The following is a 23060-nucleotide window of genomic DNA, read 5'->3' as shown; positions in this document are numbered from 1 at the left end:
AATTGACACTGTGATATATGGTTTTGTGAGAGAATTTAATAATCATCAATGCACTTTAAAAACTTTAATTAAATTGTTGCTGCCTTTAAAACTTACAAACACCTTAAAATGTCTTGAGGCATATTTGTATTACCTTGCACATCACAATTACCCTCTGTGTAGCATAAAATATAGTAGCAGAAAATATCAGACATATTATTGGAAATTGTGCAAAATTTAAGTTATTACCTTCAGTAAACCTTAGAACCATGACTGATTTATTCACATCATCCCTCCTCAGTTTCAGTTGTAATTACAGAGGAGCATCAATAAACAAGAAACAGTTGCCCCCTTATTTTAAATTGTGAAGAAAAATTCATAGTCTTACCTATAGCAGTGAGGTTCCAGTAGTCTCCAGCATCATATCTTTATAGAGATTCTTCTGGGAAGGATCCAGCAGAACCTACTCTTTCCTAGTGAAGTCAACATGCACATTGTGATAGGTCACTGCATTCTAAAATATAACATAAATGTATGAAAACTGATACTGACAACACTATAAATTTATACTTATTTGAAAATTTAATTATCATGTTTCCCACACTTATTCCATGACACAGTAATTCTAAAGTAAGCACCAAGTCACTTAAGAAGAAAACTGAATAGGAGGGTCACCTCTGTCATTTCTAAATGCCTATTAACAAACATAAAGAGAGAAGCAAACAGATCAATAGTACTCAGTGCACATCAGAGACATTGCATGAACAATTACTAAGTGTAATAAAGATGGGTAAACTGGATATACTAGCTCATGCCTTTAACTGGTTCAAAAAACAGCGAAAACTCTGGTACCTGATGAATCAAGAATTTGCAGTTGGCATCATATTTTTGGAAGCCTCATTCAAGTTGTTCTGAGTATATGGTAATCAACTCATTAAACTGTACATATTGAGACAAACAAAATGACAAGGGCATAGAGAAAGCATTTCAGTCCACTGAGGCTGGAGACACCTGCCGCTGTGAAAGGCTAAATTCATTATTAAAAGTGTATCTGAGTCTTTACACAGACGCGAGTGAACTCACACCCCAGCATCAACATCCACAAAAGACTACAATGACACCATGTGGAATAAACCAACTATGCATGATCTTAAAGACACATCTGTGCAAACTGTGAAAGAAGAAACTTCAGGAATTGTTTCATCTCCATGAGACCACCTCAGGTCAAGAATATTGTATTCCTGATCCTGCATTTGGCCCCATTTGATTACCATTTTAGCCATAACAGAGGGTGTATGTATGCTGGTCATAAACCAGACATGGATGTCTCTAGAGATTCAACAGAGTCCCTGTTGCTTTATATTTCTCATTTGTCTGTTCATAATGTTAACATTAAAAAAAAACCTAAGAAAAACATCTGATGCTAATTATTAAGATTACTGGACTCTCACTTCTTTTCATTAATAAAAAAAAAAAAAAATCAGCACAAAAAAAAAAAAAAAGAAAAAAAAAACCCTCTACCATAACCCAGAACCACATTCTCCTACTTGATGTTGACCAGGTTAGGATGATGCTATACAATGATTGTCCTAACTCAGAGTACTACAGACACAAACCTACTATGACCCTCTTTACAAAATTTTTATTTGAAAATGATAACATTTCCTTTTACTTGTAAACGTATTTTCAACTCAGTGCATACAAAACCTGGAGAAAATATAAATATCCTGTGATCTATATTGTTAGAACCATTTTGATTAATAATTATATGTTTAATGCCTGCGATTTATTTTCCTGCTTTCTCCTTTTCTTGTTGAAAATTGCTGCTAAATTGTTACTAATTCTTATATGTGGTCCTCATTGGCACTATGTATGACTCAAGGACTAGGGAACCTTCCCCCAATACTACTTCCCCTAAGCACTCTATGCACTGGAGTGTTTGTCCCTCACCTACCATGGTTTGGGCCCACTTGCTGAAGTACCTCTCTCACAGTATTATAACTTAGGTGCATTTGTAGTTTGTTCTTTAATTTTCATTAAATCGATTCATTTATTTTACATACTGACCAGTTTCCCCTACCTCCTCTCCTCCTGTTACCCCCCTTCACCTCCCATGTAGCTACCATCCACTCTTCCTCCATCTCCTTAATGAAAGGGGCAGGGCTCCCATGGGAGTCAGCAAATCATGGCATCAAGTTGAGGCAGGTTGAAACTCCTCCCCCTGCATCAAAGCTGGAGGAGCCAAACCAGCATGGTTCCTGATCCCACTGCATGGAGCCCCCCAACAAACAGACCAAGCTACACAATTGTCACACACATGCAGGCTCCCTACCTCTCAGTCGGGAGTCCAGGAGCTCCCATGAGCTCAGGGCAGCTGTCTCTGTGGGTTCCCCAGTTGGGACCTTGATTCCTCTGATTCCTGCATGCCTTCAACTGGACTCACAGAGCTCAAACTAGTGCTTGGCTGTGGATCTCAGCATCTACTTTCATCAGTCATTGAATAAAGGCTCTCTGATGACAACCAGGGTAGTCACCAATCTGATTATAGGAGATGGAAGTCTTAGCTGGGGTAATCCTTTTGATTCCTGGGAATTTTCCTGGAACCAGGTTCCTCCCTAACCCCAAAATGGCCCCCACTAAGATATTTTAATTATTCTGCCCTTCCTTCCATCTCCAATCCAGCTAACCACATCTCCGTTGTTCTAATCTTCCCCAACCAACCTAACGCCAATTTACCCAGAAAAATCTCTTCTACTACACCCAGCCCTAAAGAAAGTACTAGAAGAACTTCCAAACCAAGGAAGTTAGCTGTACCAACAAAAACACAGGCAATATATAATCTCACACCAACAAAACACAAAGGAAACACACAAACACATGCACTACCACCACACACACTATGTCACCATCACCACCAAAACCAAAAACAGCAAGAATTAACAGTAGCTTATGATCAATCTCTTAATATCAATTCACCAATAAAAAGACACAGGTGAGAAGAATGGATATGAAAACAAGATCCATCCTTCTGCAGCATACAAGAAACTCACATTAACTCAAAATAGTCAGAAAAAGATTTTCCAAACAAATGGACCTGAGAAGCCAGCCAGTGTAGCTACCTTAATATCTAACAAAGTATGTTTCAAACACAAACTAAGCAAAAGAGATGGAGAAGGACATTTCATATTCAAATGAAAAATCCATCAATATGAAGTCTCAATTCTTAACATTTATGCCCCAAATACAAGGGCACCCACATTTTTAAAAGAAAAATTAATAAATTACAAATCAAACCACACACATTAATAGTGGGAAACTTCAGCATCTAACTCTCACCAGTGGACAGGTCTGCTAGACAGAAAATTAACAGAGAAATAAGAGAAATAACAGATGCTATGACTCAGACTTAATATCTACAGAACATTTCACCAAAAAATGAAAGAGCATATGTTCTTCTCAGTACATCATGGAACCTTCTTTAAACTGACCACATACTAGGTCACAAAGCAATTCTCAACAGATACAAAAAAATTAGAATTGCACCATTAACCTTACAATATCAACATGAGTAAAAGTTAGGGATCAAAATCGACACAAACTACAAAAAGCCTACAATCTCATGGAAAATGGACAACTATCAACTAAATTACCACTGGCTTGAAGAAGAAATAAAGAATAGAAATTAAAGACTTCCTAAAATTCAATGAAATGAATCCATAGCATATCCAAACTTAAGGGACACTATGAAAGCAGTGCTAAGAGGAAAGTTCATAGCACTAAGTGCTTAGATAAAGAACTTGAAGAAATCTCACACTAGCAACCTAACAGCATAACAGCATACCTAAGAGCTCTAGGGGAAAAAAAGAAGCAAACTCACCCAGGAGTAGACAACAGGAAATAATCAAACTCAAGGCTGAAATCAGTAAAATATAAACAAAGACCAGTAACAAGAATCAGTGATATCAACAAGCTATCCAACTTATCAATGTCAGAAATAAAAAGGGGGACCTATCAATAGACACTGGGGAAATTCACCCAATCTTTAGGTCATACTTCAAAAACCTGTACTCCACAAAATTGGAAAATCTACAAGAAACGGTCAATTATCTTGGTAGGTAACTCATACCAAAATTAAATCAAGACCAGATTTTAAAAAACAAAAGAAAGAAAATTGGCAAACCAAATCCAAAAACACATGCCAAAAAAAAAAAAATTAAATTAAATTAAATTTTAAAAAAACAAAAAAAAAAAAGCATCCAAAGTAGGCTTCATCCCAAAGACATAGGAATGGTTCAACATAGGAAAATCTGTTATTGTATGATTTTGTCCCATGTGCAATGTTAGCTTCTGAGTGCTGAAAGCTGACACATGGAGTTACATACAGCCAATGGCCTGTCTCTCAAACCTCTGAGCTGACTTAACCATTTCAACAAAAATTGGACATATCAGCATAGGAGAGTTGGCTAACTGGAAAATGAATATTTACTAGTTCAAGCTATCCTCCCTAAATTGTCCACCCACCAATTCTGTCTGTCTTATTAACATGGAAGGAATTAATGAAAGAAGGAAAATTACAGTCACTCACCCTGCCCTATCAGGCACTTCTTTATGATGGAGACCCCTCTGCAGCTCACTGCCTTAGACTTCAGTCTGTGATCTACCCATTGTCTACTCTGTTTCACCCTGCAGTGTACACAGGACACTGTATTGTCTACTCTGTTTCCCCTGCAGTGTACCAAGCACATTGTTCCTCCTCCTCTTGTCTGAAGGAAGAAGCCAGGCTCCACACACAAATTCTTTTGCTGTTACTGCAATAGACCCAAACTGGAAGTTTTAGAACTCTGTGGTGCTCCAGACCTCCAATTAGGGAAATTAGTCAGGAGGATAACAAGGTCAATGCACTGTGGGACTAAAGGCAGGGTTCAAGTCCACCTCAATTAATATAGGAGACATTTTCTCAAAACCACGTTTCAAAAAGACTAGAGAAGCCACTGTTGTAGAATTAATGTAACTATGGCACACTGGGACTTAATAGTGGTTGTGACCCTGCAATGCCCCATTGAGCAGCATGTTCAAGGCCTTTGGTGAGGAAGTGGGCATCATGGGTGTTTGTAAGTCAGGGTTGTCTCTTTTGTTATGGGAATGTAAAGGCTGATTAATCCTGGTGAACAAACACTTACATCTTATCACACTAATCTCTAGCAGGTGTGGTAACCATGCTTATCATTGGGTTATTTGAGATACAACCCTCTCACCTAAATTCTACTTTTTGTGACTTAATGTCTCCTAAGAAGTGGTAAATCATTACTTATACCATCAATTCTACTCCTCTACATCACAGGTTAGCTATGGCACAATACTCTACACAGGAGATTGTTGTGCTAATTCTAATTGGTCTTAATAATAAAAACCTGGAGTCATATATAGGGGTTAATGGTGAAAGATCAGAGAAGCCGAGCAGCCAGCCCCTAGTTCTATCCTCTACTGAACCCTCAAATCAAAGAGGTGATCCTTTCCCTGTGAATCTTCAGAATGCACACAATGAGCTTCCATCTCCTCACACCTTAAATTTTCTCTCCGCCCAGCAATATTACTCCTTTCTCCACCTCCAAAGTACTGGGATAAAGGTTTGAGCCACCACCATCTGTCTTAGTCTCTCTTTTAGACTGGATCAATTTGGTGTAGCTCAGGGTGGCTTTGAACTAACAGATATTCACCTGCTTCTGACTCCCAAGAGTTGGGATTAAAGGTGTGCACCACCACAGCTTTATCTTCAGATAACTACTCCCTAGCTCCACACTCTGACCTTCAGGGAACTTTTTGTTTTTGTTTTGTTTTGTTCTTGGTATTTTGATTTTTTGAGGGTTTCTCTGTGTAGCTCTGCAGCCTGACCTAGAACTGGATCTAAGTCACAGATATCCACCTGCCTCTGCCTCTCAAGTGAAGACATGTGCCAACTTTAAAGCACAAACAAAATGCCACCACACTTGAATATTTCTAAAAACAGTTACACTGCCAAACCTCTGTATACACACAGCCCCAGAGGGTGAAGTTACTCAGATACTTCCATCCTGGCAACACTGAGCTACACAGAACCATGCTGCACAAGGCAGGACCAGACAGGAATATGGTGAGCAGCTCCCACCCAGCCAAGGGAGAACCAAACACACTGGCTTATGATCCTCAGCCGGACACTCCACCTATTCTGGGGACAGCGCCCACACTCACCATGAGCAGCCACTCACTCCCCACATGGGGACAGCAGCCCCGCAGTCACTGTGACTGGACACGCCGACAAGCATGGAGACAGCAGTCCTCACTATTAGCCAGCCACCCTCCCCACATGGGGGCAGCGGCCACTCTCACCTCAGTCCAGCGCACCTCCTCTGTGAAGGGCAGAACCTCACTGACCTCAGACCACCGCTCCTCCTCTGTGAAGAGAATCCCCTCGCTCAGCTTGGAGAGGCTGCTGAGCTGACCAGAGCTCTCCGCAGAAGCAAAGGCACAAGTTCACCTGGCTTCCTCAGGTGAAGCACTGAGGTGAAATCTTGGCTACCAGAAGAACCCTCCCATCTGACTGGCGGGTCAGATAGGGGCTCTGATTGGCTAGTGAAGCCTGAGAGACAGCACCAGGTGAGCAAAAGCTACAGGCCCTCCCCTGGATCCACCTCAATTCAGACTCCACCCTCAGAAAGCCCGCCATTTGAGGCTCCACCTCCAGGGGCGCTAAAAGCCCCCACTTCTGAATACACCTTCTGATTCCTAGTTTCCTGTTCTCATTGAGTCACACAGGAATACTTTGCTCAGATTAAACATTAATTAAATTGCTGCATCACAAACCATGGGTTTCCTACACTATTCCACTAACCGGGATTTTTAAACATAATAGGGAGACTGCAGTCACTTTAAGTACCTGCTCATCATCTCTGCAGCTGTGGTATGGGGAGGACAGGAAGGCAGGGCCAGGAAAAGCAAGGAGCTGGGCAGGCGGGAAAGGGGAAAGGGCTTGTGGTGCCTGACTGCTCTCAGGACCCACCTCCCCCCACCACACTGACCTCTGCTGCACAGGCGCAAAAGGCACTGCAAGCCACAGCCCTGGTCGTGCACACAGGGAGGGAGGCTCTGAACTACAGGTCCCAGCATTCACCCCTGTAAAGCCTGGTTGCACTGCAAGGTGGTGCTGAGAATTCAGCTGTGAGAACATGAGTTCGCCTAAGGTTCCCATGCACAGCTGAAGATCAGTAGACATAGGCAATAAATCCCAAATGCCTCCAGTTGCACCTGCCCCCAAACAATTCTTTATTTCCCCTCACCCCTACCCAGAGCCATCTCTCCTGCTGAATTGAAATGAGATGATGAAATGAGTGGGGATCCCCCCCCACACACCCAGCACATAATTCCTGTTGCTCCCTGGACTCCTTGACCTCTCCATTTCATTCCACTCGAAAGAGACCAGCCCTTCAGCTCTGGGAAAGGTATTCCCCTTGTGTTGTGGTTTCTGATGATTTTCCCACTTCCCTCTACAGCCACCCAACCTCTCCTGCCCTAAAAAGAGGATGCCTCCTCTCTCCAATTCTTTTCCACCAGTCCCTTCTGGAGCGCACTCCCAGCCACTGCTCTGACACACTTTATCAAAGTCCTCCTTGATCTTGGAGTGAGCAGCTGGATCCAATGATGGTTTCAGCCCCCATATCTCTCAATTAGCAATAGGAGACCCAGCTGATTGCCTCTTGAGTAACACAGTGTATGCAGCCTCTTCTGCCACAGCAGTTACTGCTGTCACCTATTTTGCATGCACTTTAGCCTTTGACTTGGGATTATTTACACCTTGGAAAGATTAATCCCTAATTTTCTTTATTATAGATGCAATAGCTTAGTAGCCAATAATTAACCGAATAGACATTACTGAATTTAAGCATTGGAAGAAAGCTGTAAAATGCATTTATGAAGTTAGCATGTCTGTAGTGCTTATTTATCTGCCTCTGTCAAAAGGCAATTGTGAGTAAAAGAAGGATGTGGGGGTTCTGCTCTTTGCCTAATTGACATCTAAACTGCTTACCAAAGCTTTTAATTTTTTTTTAGTTATTGTGATGATACCATGGCTGGTCTGGGAACTCCTGTGTATAAGGTAGCAAGCTTTACTGTCTCAACCTTTGTGTAGCTGAAGTTGCTGGATCCCCACTACCCAATTTTAAAGTGAACTTGTAAAGAAAGGATGATACTTGTTATATAATTATTAGGGTTAGGGATTGATTTTTTTCCAAACATTTTAGAGATTTTCCCTGTGTACTAGTGTGTATGTATCTTACATCTGCTTTCGATGCTGTTTAAAGTTGCCTTTGCAACTTTTTTGACAGTCCGAAAATATTTCCAAAATTGAAATATTTTAAAATCTTTTAGGTTATTGCTTGCTAAGCTTTGTTGACTAAGTGTAGATATCAAAGATAAGGTTTTGATTTGTTATATTTTGGTGTGTAGTTTTTGTGTATGTCTGTCGGCTCCTTCCTTCCACAAGATTTCATGTAGTGCATGCTCATCTTGAGATCCCTATGTAGCACAAGAGGACCTTGCCTGTGTTTGGTTTTTTCTTATTGTTTTTATTTTTTAAGGAAGAGTCATAGTATTTTGCCTAGACTGCCTTCAAACTCTGGTGATCTCCTTACATTAGCCTCCTGAGTCCTGGAGTTACAAGCTGTTAAATCTTGAGCTCCCAGGCACACCGATGGCCAAGTTTTTAAACTAGGTGTCACAGAGGAAGTGTGGCAGTGACCTGCAGTCTAGCCAAAGACACTTAAGCATTGCACTTTGGAGCTTTACTGAAGTTACTCAATTTGGAGTTTTCTTTTTTATCAACAGGAAAGCAGATGCACTTAAAAAAAGAATTTAGCCTGGCTGTGGTGGTTTAAGCCTTTAATCCCAGCACTCAGGAGACAGAGGCATGTGGATCTCTGAGTTGGAAGACAGCCACAGTTACAAAGACCCTGTCTCAAAAATTATATATAGATGTAGATACACATAGATATGTGTGTGTTTATTTATTTTAAATTATGTGTATATATGTACATGAATATGAAAGTGCCCTTGGATATCATGAGAAATTGTCATCTTTAGAAGCTGTAGTTACAGGTGGTAGAAAGCCAGCAGGTTTGGGGGCTAGAAATAGAACTACAGTCCTCTAGAATAGGAAGTGCTTTTAACATGAGCTATCATGCTAGCCCAACAGATGCAGTATTATCAGTTATTCTGCAGATTATTATTATAATTATTATTAGGCACTACTACCTTTCCTGTATGCTATTATTTCCTTTGATACTTACAAAATATTTGAGCTATTAAAAGTTATAAAGAACACTAACTGTGGAGGGGATGGCACAAGCCTTTAGTTCCAGCACTTGATTTTTGAGACCAGCTTGGTCTACAAAATGATCTCCAGGACAGTTTGGGAATCACAGAGAAACCCTGTCTTGAAAAGCAAACAAAAGACCTCTGTAACAAACATGTTTTTATTTATCACCCTAAATGATAAATAAAAAACTAAAGTGTCCTTATTGTCCTCCTACACTTCAAGCCTTGCATTAAGAGATTTCTTTCACAGACAGGGAGGCAGAGGCAGGTAGATCTCTGTGAGTTTGAGGCCAGCCTGGTCTACAGAGCTACTAGCTGTTCCAGGACATATCACAAAACAATACAGAGAAACCCTGTCTGGAAAAACCAAAAGAAAAAAGAAAAAAATAAATTCCTTTTAGATTTTTTACCAGTGAAAATTGTTTACATTGTGTCTGTCATGTCATAGCTACTTTACTAATAAAGGGGCTGAATACGGGACTCAGGCATGCACAAGTTTCCCTTTTAAAACAAGTGCTGCACACCCTGACTCTCTACTGCTTTTAGGTGGCCACCACCACCCCTTTCTCTTTTCTCCACCAATAAATTCCACCACGTGGGCAAACTGAGTCTCATGTTTGTGTTTAATTGGCGATAGCTGCAGCAAGAGAACAACATTTTGGTGCTGCAGAACTCGGTATGCCTTCCTGGAGGACTCGGCGGCTGTCTGCTGACAGATGGCCAGCCAGAGGCATTCAGGGACCCTGATTATGAACCAGCAGTCCACTTCCATCCACCCGTTCACTGGAAAGACCATTTCACTCTGGCTACAATTCAGTAAGGTACCCTTTTTCATTGTAACTCGTTACCTTAGGGTCTGCTGTATTTCCCAACAGTGAGTTAAAATACTGCACTCCCTGGGCGGTATATCAGATTCTGGCTTCAAGCCTTCCTGCCTTCGGACTCCTGAGTCCTCAACTGCCTCAGATGCACCAGCAAAGTTTTTGAGCTGACAAGCATCGAATAACACTCTGCCATCCTCCCTTATCAGGCACATTGCTCTTGGCCACATGCTTGAGCTGACAAGTTACAAGACTGACTGACCGGCCAGTTTTGCTTAACCTATGGGAAATAAACCAACCAAGGAAATATTCCCATCCACTCCACTGGGATGCCTAGTAAAACATGTAAAACCCTTTCACTTAATGCCACTTGTTAAGGCACCCAGACTCATTTACCTTTGTACTGAGAATCGGCCTAGATATCCCCTAGAAAATAAGTCAATGGCCAATCACGAAAAATCCCGATATCTTAGGAGATCTTTCAAATTACTGCCAGCAAACAGGTAGATGGAAGGAGTTACCATGTATCCAAGCTTTCCTCTATCTCTATGCTAAACAATCTTTCTTCTTCCTCCTCTCCACTTCCCGTCCTTCTAGCCATGAAAGCTGAATCTGAAGAAACCCCCACTAACTTGGACCCTGCTAATGAACCTCCACTGCTCCATCCTCAATATCCAACTACCTTTTCTCCTTCTTCTCCCTCTTTAACTCCTTCCTCTCCAACGCCAGGTCACTCTAAAGGCCCAACTCTCCCATCTACTTTCACAACCCCTGTTACCCACTCTCGTGGCCTCATGTTCTCAATCCACCAAAGCCAACACTGCTACAGTTCTCCCCTTCAGAGACGGGGCCAGAGTGGATGGTCTGTTTAAAGTACATGTCCCCTTCTCCCTATCAGAAATTTCTCAAGTATAACATAGACCGGGTTACTATACCTCTGACCATACTGCTTTTATAAAAAAAAATTTCAATATATCACACATTTCTATAGTCTAACTTTTCATGATATGTGTGTGTGTGTGTGTGTGTGTGTGTGTGTGTGTGTGTGTGTGTGTGTGTGTGTGATCTTAACCAACAACCTACTACCTGAGGAACAGAGGAATTTGGGAGCAGGCCTATGCAAATAAAGTTCACCAGAATCTTTCAGCTCACCATGCTGGGTCAGAGCATAATTGGGGCTATAATACCACAGGGGGAAATCTGGCTAGAGACCAGTTCATGACCTGCCTCATGGTTGGTCACCACAAGGCTGCTCTAAAGCCAATAGATAGAAATTAAAGTATCAGGGGTGATCACATTCTCCTACATTTTGGACACTGATGACACGTAGTCAGTACTGAGGGAATTTTGGGAACCCACTTATCATTCTCATCCACCTTTAATTGGGGTAGGGGGAGACTTACCTACCTAAGCATACCCCACCACTCAGTTGTATTTTCAAGGGAATTCACCTCACTCATTCAGTTCTAGTTATACATACCTGTCCTGTGCCCTTACTGGGAAGGGATCTTTTAGCCAAGGCAGGAGCTTCTATTTCTTTTACTCCCACAATTCGCCTAAACCACACTCATCAGTGGCTCCTCTCCTAGCCACTCACCCTACTGGTTTAATATGTCATTTCCTCTGCTAGCCTCTGAGGTAGACACCCAAGTCTAGAACACCAAAAACCCTTCTGTGGCTAGACATCATTCTCCCATTGTCATTCAGCTACAGAACCCCTTAAGGTCCATCACTCAAACCCAGTACCCACTCCCACTACAGAGCCTAAGCGAACTTAATCCTATCATCTCTGACCTCCTAAGGAAAACGTTACTCTGTCCTACATTCTCTACCTTTAACACCCCTATGCTAGCAGTTAAAAAACTTAATGGGACCTATCGCCTGGTTGAAGACCTCCGACTCATTAATTCTGCAATGGTCCCTTTCCATCCTGTGGTCCATAATCTTTACACACTTCTTTCTACTATCCCCTTGGGGAATTGTCATTTCTCAGTTTTGGATCTTACAGATGCCTTTTTGTCTATCCCTCTTGAGATTAAATCTCAAAATATCTTTGCTTTCACCTGGACTGACCCAGATACCCATGCCTCCTCACAGCTCACCTGGACTGTTCTACCTCAGGGATTCAGGGACAACCCATACCTATTTGGCAAAGCTCTGGCTTCTGACCTGCTCTCTCTGTCTCTACGAAAATCAAAGCTCATACACTATGTAGACGATATCCTACTTTGCCGCCCATCCTTATAAGTTTGCTATACTAACACCTCTGCTCTTCTAAATTTCCGGTCCAACAGGGGTTATAGAGTCTCACCTTCCAAGGTCCAACTGTCTACTCCTCAGGTCACCTACTTGGTACTAACCATAACCCCAATTCACAAAGCTATTAACAAAAACAGACAAAACCTAATCCAGTCTCTTACAACTCCTTCTACTAAAGAGGAAATTTTATCTTTTCTAGGAATAGCTGGCTTCTTATACTCCTGGATTTCCTCTTACTCTCTCCTTGCTGGCCCTCTATATGAGGCAGCTCTTGGCTCTCTTTACAAACCTCTCCTTAACCCTGTTACTAAGCCCTTCCAGAAACTCAAACAGGCTCTTCTCCAGGCCCCAGCTCTTCATCTTCCAGACCTAAATTGTCCTTTCTCCCTCCAAGGGATATTTCCTTGGAGTTGTAGGCCACCAGCTGGGACCTTCCTTTGCACCAGTAGTATACTTGTCAAAGAAACTAGACTTAACTGCCCAAGGATGGGCACCCTGCATATGTGATTTAGCAGCTGCTGAACTCCTCATTCATGAGTCAAAGAAACTAACCTTTGGGTCACCCATCATTGTCTTATCCCACCATAACCTGTCCCATCTCATAACTTATAGAGGCTTACAAACTCTACCTCCTTCCCAAGGTCTTGCCCTCCAGGTGGAACTAATAGAAGATGCCACACTTACTTTCCAATCCTGCTCACTCATCAATATCTCAAAACTCCTACCTCAACCTAATACTACCTATTCCCCATCTAATTCCTGCATTGAAACCCTAGAAGAATTATTGCCCCATCCTTCACACATATGGGAGGGCACACTTCCTCAGACCACCTATACCTGGTACACAGATGGCAGTTCCTTTTAACATGAGGAGACCCGTAGAGCAGGATATGGCATAGTGTCAGATACCAGGGTGTTAGGCGCACAGGCACGCCCTGTCCATACTACTAACCAGAAGGCTGAATTAATAGCCCTCATCTGTGCCTTCCAATTAGCACAGGGACAAACCCTAAATGTTTAAACAGACTCCAAATATGCCTTTCATATCCTTCTGTCCCATGCTGCTCTCTGGAAAGACTGAGGGGTGCTTACTACAAAAGAAGAATCCATAATTAACTAAGGTCATATTATGGCCATGTTAAAGGCCTCCCACCTTCCCAAAACTGTAGGTACTTTTCACTGTCAGTCTCATCAGACTGACAATTCCATTATTTCTAAGTGAAACAACCAGTATGATAAAGCAGCTAAAGATGCACCCATCTGAAACCCACACTCACCACACTCACCACAGGGAGTTCATACATTACAACCCACATCCAAAAAGTGACCTCCTGACACTTGAAAAATTCTGTCCTACTTACTCAAGTTCTTTCATCTTAACAGCAAGGGTCTTTCTCATTTTATCAAGGCTCACCTCTAGCCCACTCCTGGGGATTTACATTTCTTAAAAAATATCACTGCTTGTTGTCAAACTGTCAAATGTTAGACCCTAACTCCAGGTACTGTAGCTTCCCTTTTCCTATCCACCAGGCCAAGGGCTCTCTCCCAGGGACTGACTGGAAACTTGACTTTACCCACATGCCTAGAGTCATATGGGTCAAATATCTGCTGGTATTAGTTGATACCTTCTCAAGGTGGGTAGAAGCTTTTCCAACTAATAAGAAGAAAGCTCAAACAGTCTCTGACACCCTTCTCAGGTAAATCATTCTGCGGTTTGGAATTTCAGCTTCTCTTCAGTCAGAAAATGGTCCTGAGTTCAACTCTCACATCTCACAAGTCTTATCTAAAGCTCTCAACATCCTTTGGTGTTTCTGTATCTCCTATCATCCACAGTCCTCAGGGAACATAAAGCAAACCATTCTTTTTTAAATGTTCTTGTTAAAATGTCACAGGAACTTCACCTTCACTGGGTAAAGCTCTTGCCTCTGGCTCTATTCAGGCTTAGGGCTCTTACCAAATGACCCCTTCTCATCTCACCCTTTGAACTTATGAACAGGAGGACAGTTCAAACTGGTCTCTCAACCAAATTGTTACCTCTCCCTGACCTGTTTACACCCTTACTTCATCATCTCTGTTCCTTCCTATGGAACTTTACTGACTACTCCCTGACTCAACCATGCACCAACCCCTGTACATCCTCAATTAACATCAGGGACCAGGTCCTTCTCTCCCCTAGACCAACACCCCTTTCACCTAAATGGCAGGGACCCTTCAAGGTAATTCTGGTCACTCCAACAGCTGCTAAGCTTGAGGGCCTTTCCTACTGGATTCATTTATCCCAACTCAAATCCTCTATTTCTCAACCCAAAACTCATCACTCATATACAGCAACTACAACAGGACCCTATTCCTTAAGGTTCAGAGGACACCGAGATCAACTACACTTCTTCCTATTCTAGAAGATTAAGGATTCACTCCAGTAACCTCACCCTGCCAGATTGGTAACCTCATGTTTTCCTGCCTGTCCTCAGTCTGATCTAAACTCTTCTACTTCAAAATATACCCCACTCATCAATCCCCTCTCTCTATATCCCTCAATAACACATTCAAAACTTCTAACCAATTAGCTGTTGTTACAGGAATGCCAGCAAAAAAAAAAACACAGATTTAGAGACACAGATAATCAAACACTTGTGCCTCCTAAGTAAAGGTAACATTTCTAACATGAGTATGCTGCTAAAGTGCCTCACATTTGCTAATGTTTTTAGAAACCCAAAGGGTTATTCTAAGTTCCAGGAAGTCGAATTGAACCCACTTAAACAGGTCAGATTCACTCCAAATAAATATAACTCAACTTCTTCCTGGCCTTGGGACTTCCTTCCCTTGTCCTGGGACACAATTGGGAGCCCCCCCCCACCTTACAATACTCCCATTAAATACCAAGACCTAAGGAAGAAAACTTACCCTTGCCCTCTGCTTTCTCACATTGATTAAATTCTTATGGTTTCTCTACAGGGTGGGTATTTTTATAACTTAAAAAGATTACTATTCAAAGGGTTTCTCTCCCATGTGGGTTATTTTATACCTTAGAAGGTTACTATGATATGCACAGATGTTCTCACATTGATTACATTCATATGAATTCTCTACAGCGTGGGCTATTTTATAACTTATAAAGTTTACTATGATATGCAAAGGCTTTACCACATTGATTACATTCATAAGGCTTCTCTCTACTGTGTGGTCTATTATCTTTTAGGTGACTACTGTCCTGTGAAAAGGTTTTACCACATTGATTATATCTTTAGGGTTGGTTCCTGGGATGGATTCTTGTATGAATTTGGAAATGGACATTGTGAAAACCTTTACCACACTGATTACATTCATAGAGTTTATTGCTAGAATGTGTTTGGAGAGCACAGCTGTGTATAGTCTTACTACAATGACTACATTCCTAGGTGTTCTGCCTAGTATGAGTTCTTTTATGAATTTGGAGGACTCTTGTAAAACTGTTTTCCCACTTAGATTTCAATTATATGGTTTTCTCTCCAGCATGGGTTATTTTTTGCCTTATCCTAGAGACAGGAGAGAAGTCCTAATCCCCACTTCAAATGACTTGACAGATTTACATGACCCCACCTGGATGGCATAGCCCTACATGGGGAGTGGGGGGGAGGGGAGGTTGGTCAGGGTGCATGTGAGAAGGAAGAAAGGGTAAGAGGGAGTGAGAGAAAGGGAACTGGGATCGACATTTAAAATAAAAATTAATTAATTACTTTAAAAAATGTAACACACCCATAACACCGTTGAATATATCTGCATAAATGAATTTTACAATTTGGTATACCTGTAAAGAAGAATCAGATCTTAAGATTTTTATCACTGTTTACTCTCAACCTTCACTAAGGGTGGTTTTGGATCTTTGAATACAACTGTGATGATTAACATTTATAGCATCTTTTTTTCTATATGAGATTTTTCTCACATTTGAAGAGAACAAGAAAAAATCATGAATTTTTCTATAGTCTGAGTCATAATACATTTGTAAAATGAACCAGGACAAACAGAAGTACATATACATTTCAAGTATACACAGGGCTTTTCTGAAGTGTTGATAGATTTTCAGTGAAACTGGGAAAGCAATTACTGGTAAACTTGAAACACATTCAACAAATCTATTCAAAGTGGGTGCTGATTCACATATTCTTATTGCTCTGAGAGATAGAGCAGTATGTTGCTTCTTTTGATACTCTTATGTTCATATGGTTTATATCAAGAGTGACATATGATATACCTAATAAAGGAAGAGTAACAGATAAAAGGTGTCCACATTGCATAACCATGATTTAACTTTCTGTTCCTCATAGACATATGATACAGACAATAAAGTTTCTTGACAACAGTTGCCATTTGCTCTTGACTCTAACTACCCCTCCTCTTACTAAACTTATCAAAGACACAAGTATATGAATAACACAATCTTTACGATAATTTATTGGCTTATTAGAAAGTTTTGAACATGTATTTATCACTTATTCCATGGGCATACCTTTTGTAATATAAGTGGTATGAACAAAATGGATTACCAGTTCTATAGCAGAGCTATTGTGGGACTGTGATTGAAATAGTGATATCTGTTAAGGCATTGTTTCCTTGTCTACTCTCATAAAATAATGCCTTGAAAACAAAACTCACCTAATTGACGCTGAGGTATATGATTTTGTAAGAATGTATTAATCATCAATAAACTTTAAGCACTTTAATTCCACTGTGGCTGTCTTTAAAATTTACAGACACCTTAAAATTTATTGAGGCATATTTGTATTAGCATGCACATCAAAAATTACCTTCTGGGTGGCTTAAAACATACTACCAGAAAATGTCTGACACATGATTGGAAATTGTGCACAATTCACGGTTAGGGTTATCTTCAGTGAACCTTAGAACCATGCCTGATTTATTCACATCATCCTTCCTCAGTTTCAGCTGTAATTACAGAGGAGCATCAATAACCAAGAAACAGTTGCCCACTTATTTTAAATTGTGAAGAAAAATTCAGTCTTACTTTTAGCAGTGAGACTTGTAGTCTCCTGCATCATACCTTTATAGAGATTCTCCTGAGAAGGATCCAGCAGAGCCAACTCTTCCACAGTTGAGTCAGCATGCACATCTTCATAGATCACTATATTCTAAAATATAACATAAATATAAGAAAATAGAAGTGATACTAACGACACTGTAAATGTATACTTCTTTAAATTTTAATTATCACGCTTCCCACATTAAATGACACAAACGTTCTAATGAAAGCACCAAGTCACTTAAGAGGAAACCTGAATAGGAGGGTCACCTTTGTCATCTCTGAAAAACAGCTCAGTCATGAACCCCACTAAACCCAAAGGTTTATCTGATAACCAGAACTCAGTGATACCACTCAATACATATAACCAGACACAGTCCTAGAACAGTATGATATCCACTGGACAGTACATCAACAGAGACCAAAACCAATGTTCTACTTTTGACATAGGAAAAGATATGACCTTGATCAACCCAGGGTATAGATTATCTCCCCCAGGATCATGATCCCAGAATCAGAAACTTCTGTTAGAGAATGGACCTGAACATAAACTAAGATACATTGCACAGTTGAGCAATCCTGATAGGATTATAATTGAAAATTCAGAGTCTGATGTTATGTGATGACCCTTGGCATACTAAAATGCTTTACAATAAATATCTACCTTCTTGCTCACAAAGGTTAGGATCATGTTCCTATACCTGATAATTGCCTTAAATCTACATCAGGATAACGAAAGGAAAACTTTTCCAACCTGGTGCAAGGAACAGATTTTTAAAGAAATAATGTTTGATTTCTATTATACACCTAACATAACTTGTTTTGCTATGATTGATTTATGAGTCAAAAAAAATTGAAAACAAATTTATCCCTGTTTTTTTGTTTTTTGTTTGTGTGTGTGTGTGTGTGTGTGTGTGTGTTTATGTGTACATTTAAGAGAATGTCTTCCATTTGTGTATAAGTGACACACCAGAAAAGAACTGATCAGATCCACTGAAGCTGGAGAATCAGGTAGTTGTGAGCCTCCTAATTTGGATGCTGGGATAACATACAGAATAAAGAAAGAATATTAAGAGCAGCGAAGGAAAAAGGATAGGTAACATAAAAGGCAGACCTACTAAAATTACACCTGATTTCTCCATGGAAACCCTCAAGGCCAGAAGGTCCTGGATGGATGTTCTCCATGTACTAAGAGTCCACGGATGCCAGCCCAGGCTATTATAACCAGCAAAACTCTCAATCACTATAGATGGGGAAAACAAGATATTTAATGACAAAGCCAGATTTTCCCGATACGTATCTACAAATCCAGCCCTACGGAAAGTTTTGGAAGGAAAACTCCAACCCAAAGAAGTTAACTATGCTCACAAAGATATAGGCAACAGATAATCACACTTCACCAGAAACCAAGGGTAAAGCAGGACAAATATATTCACAATACCACTGCCAACAACAAATCTAAAAAAAAAAAAAAAAAAAAAAAAACAAGCATTAATAATCAATGGTCTTACTCTCCCTCAACATTAATGGTCTTAACTCACCTATAAAAAGATACAGGCTAACAGAATGGATACAAAGAGAATCCATCCTTCTGCTGCATACAAGAAACACATCTAAGCTTCAAAAATAGACATTACCTCAGGGTAAAAGGCTGGGGAAAGATCTTCCAATCAAATGGGCACAAAAAGCAAGCAGGTGTGGCTATCCTAATACCTAACAAGTTAGACTTCAAACCAAAATTATTTTGAATATCTATGCCCCAAATACAAAGGCACCCACATCCCTAAAAGAAATGCTACTAAAGCTCAAACCTCACACACTTATAGTGGGAGACTTCAACATGCCACTCTCACCACTAGACAGGACCACCAGTCAGAACCTTAACAAAGCAACAAAAGAACTAACAGAAGTTATGTCTCAATTGGGTTTAACAGACATCTATAGAACATTCTATCCTAACACAAAAGAATATACTTTCTCCTTTGCTCAACATAGAACCTTCTCTAAAATCGACCACATACTAGGTGGCACCAGATACAAAAAAATTGGAATAGTCCCCTATATCTTATCAGACCACCATGCTTTAAAATTGGAATTCAGCAACAACACAAATTGCAGAAAACCTCATGGAAACTGAACAATGCGCAACTGCACCATACCTGGGTCAAAGAAGAAATAAAGAAATTAAAGACTTCCTAAAATTCAACGAGAATGAGAAAACAACATACCCGAACTTATGGGACAGCTCGAAAGCAGTGTCATGAGGATAGTCATATTACAGAATTAATAGCACAACTGAAAGCCTTAGAACGAAAAGAAGCAAACTCACCCCAAGGAGTAGACGCCAGTAAGTAATCAATTTGAGGGCTGAAATCAATAAAATAGAAACCAGGAAAACAATAAAAAAAAAAAAATCGATGCAACACAGAGTTGGTTTTCCGAGATAATCAACAAGATAGACAAACCTTTATCCAAGCTAACGAAAAAGCAGAGAAAGAGAGAGCAGGCAAAATAACAAAATCAGAAATGAAAATGGGGAAATAACAATGGGCACAGAGGAAATCCAGACAAATTTCAGGTCATACTTTGAAAACCTGTACTCCATCAAATTTGAAAATTCAAAGGAAATGGAAAAATTTCTGGATAACTATCCCTTACCAAAATTAAATCAAGAACAGAAAACAACTTAAATAGACCTATAAATAGACCTAACCTGCAATGAAATAGAAGCAGTCATCGAAAGACTTCCAACCAAAAAAGCCCAGGGCCAGATAGCTTCAGTATAGAATTCTAACAGAAATTCAAGGAAGCGCTAATACCAATACTCCTCAAATTGTTCCACACAAGAGAAACACGAGGTTCATTACCAAACTCTTTTTACGAGGCCACAATCACCTCAGTACCCAAGACGCACAAAGACACAACTTAGAAAGAAAACTACAGACCAATATACCTGATGAACGTTGATGCAAAAATACTCAATAAAATATTGGCAAACCGAATAAAAGAATATACCAGGACAATCATCCACCATGACCAAGTAGGCTTCATCCCTGGGTTGCAGGCATGGTTTAACATACAAAAATCTATCAACATGATCTACCATATAAACACACTGAAAAAGAAAAATCATGTGATCATCTCCCTAGATGCTGAAAAATACTTTGACAAAATTCAACACCCTTTCATGATAAAGGTCTTGGAGAGATCAGGAATAACAGGAACATACCTAAACATAATAAAAGCAATATACAGTAAACCAACAGGCAACATCCAATATAATGAAGAGAAGCTGAAGGCGATTCCTCGAAAATAAGGAACAAGACAAGGCTGCCCTCTGCCTCCATATATCTCTTCATTATTGTACTTGAAGTTCTAGCTAAAGCCATAAGACAACAAAAGGAGATCAAGGAGATACAATTGGAAAGGAAGAAGTCAAACTGTCTCTATTTGCAGATGATATGGGCTCCTATTTACGTAGAAATGGTGTAACTACAGTAATTTTGTTTCATGATAAGTTCTGTTCTTTATCTAGATTCTTAATTGCTTGATCTGCTCAACTAAGAAATAGCCAATCAGGACATTTATGGAACATCTAAAATTGATTACCTGACACTACATGGCTAATGTGAAGTAGTGTCACAGCAGGAAAGCTTTCTTACTTCTTCTTGCCCCTCACTTTCTGTGCTGTGTCTACACCTGCTTTACAGTTGGTGAATGAAATCTTACAGGTTCCCACTTCATTTGTAAATTCACAATAAAATCTAGAGAACTTGGAAGATTTGTTTACTGGTTAGTTTTCCTTCCCAGAGACTAATCAAGACCCAGCCTGTACAGCAGAAGGAGAATTAGGTATTAAAAGCAATTCTCAATTACATAGTTCTTAAACCAGGAAACAATGGAAAAATGGAACAAAGGGATTATGGCAGTGATGCATTTAAATAAAAGGAAATTTTAAAAATGTTATCAATAATTGATTTTTTTAAAGGAGATAAAAATAACTGAAAGAACACTTAGCTACACTGACTTTGAAACAAAATAGACACTTCCTGGTAGGAAGAAATCCAATAATAAAACACTGTATGACTTTATCCCATGAGAAATGTTAGCTTCTGAGTGCCGTAAGCTGACACATGGAGTTGAGTTACAGCCAATGGCCTCTGTCTCAAACCTCTGCCCTGACTTAACTGTGTAAACCATGATTGCACATATCAGCATAGGACAGTTGGCTAATTGGAAAATGAATATTTACTAGTTCAATCTATCCTCCCTAAACTGTCCACCCACCAATTCTGTCTGTCTTCATAAACATGGAAGGAATTAATTCATGCAGTTAAATTACAGTCAGTAACCCTGTCCCATCAGGCCCTTCTTTATGATGGAGACCCCTCTGCAGCTCACTGCCTTAGACTTAAGTCTGTGCTATACCCATTGTCTGTTTCCTCCTGCAGTGTACACAGGACACTGTATTGTCTACTCTCTTTCCCCTGCAGTGTACTCAGCACACTGCTCCTCCTCTTATGGTCTGAAGGGAGAAGCCAGGCTCCACACACAAATCCTTTTCCTGTTACTGCAATGGACAGCCCACTATGTGACTCCAAACTGGAAGTTGTAGAACTCTGTGGTGCTGCAGACCTGTAATGTAAGAATTTAGGGTGTTTAGTAAGGAGGAAAAGAAGGGCAATGCACTCAAGTCCACTTCAATTAATATAGGAGACTTTTCTCAAAACAACATTTCAAAAAGATGGGAGAAGCCACTATTCTAGAATTAATACAACTTTATGGCACACTGGGACTTAATGTTGGTTGTCACCCTGCAATGTTCCCTTGAGCAGCACATTAGAGGCCTTTGATGGGGAGGTAGACCTTATTTATGGGTGTTTGTAAGTCAGGGTTGTGTCTTTTGTTACGGGTATGTAAAGGCAGATTTATCATGGTGAACAAACATTTACATTTTATCACAGTTATCATTGATTATCATTGGGGTATTGGCCTTGAACTCACAGAGATCTACCTGCTTCCGACTCCCAAAAGTTGGGATTGAAGGTGTGCACGACCACATCTTTATCATCGGATAACTATTTCCTAGCTCCACACTCTGATCTTCAGGCAACTTTTATTTTTGTTTTTGCTTTGTTCTTGGTAATTTGATTTTTTGAGACAGGGGTTTCTCTGTGTAGCTTTGGAGCCTGACTTAGAACTGGATCCAAGTCACAGAGAGCCACCTGCCTCTGCCTCTCAAGTGCTGTGATTAAAGGCATATGCCACCTTTAAAGCACAAAATACCACCACACTTGGATATTTCTAAACACAGACCTGGGGAGTGAAGTTATTCAGAGGCTACCAACCTGGCCTATGGAGTTGCTCTCATCACACAGAACCAAGCTGGACAAGGCAGGACCAGGCTGGTGAACTCCGTCTGTTCATTGGCTCCCACTCAACCAAGAGAAAACCAAACACACTGGCTTCTGAGCCTCAGCCGGACACCTCACCTCGTCTGGGAACAGCGCCCTCCCTCCCCACGACCAGACACTCGCCCCCAAATGAGGAGAGCAGCCCGTGGTCAGTGTGACTGGACACACCGCCAAGCATGGAGACAGCAGTTCTCACTCACAGCCAGCCACTCTCCCCACATG

Source organism: Phodopus roborovskii, unplaced genomic scaffold (assembly GCF_943737965.1).
Source record: "Phodopus roborovskii unplaced genomic scaffold, PHOROB, whole genome shotgun sequence".
Classification (NCBI taxonomy): domain Eukaryota; kingdom Metazoa; phylum Chordata; class Mammalia; order Rodentia; family Cricetidae; genus Phodopus; species Phodopus roborovskii.
The sequence above is the reverse complement of the archived record's forward strand: the minus strand, read 5'-3'. Positions refer to the sequence as shown.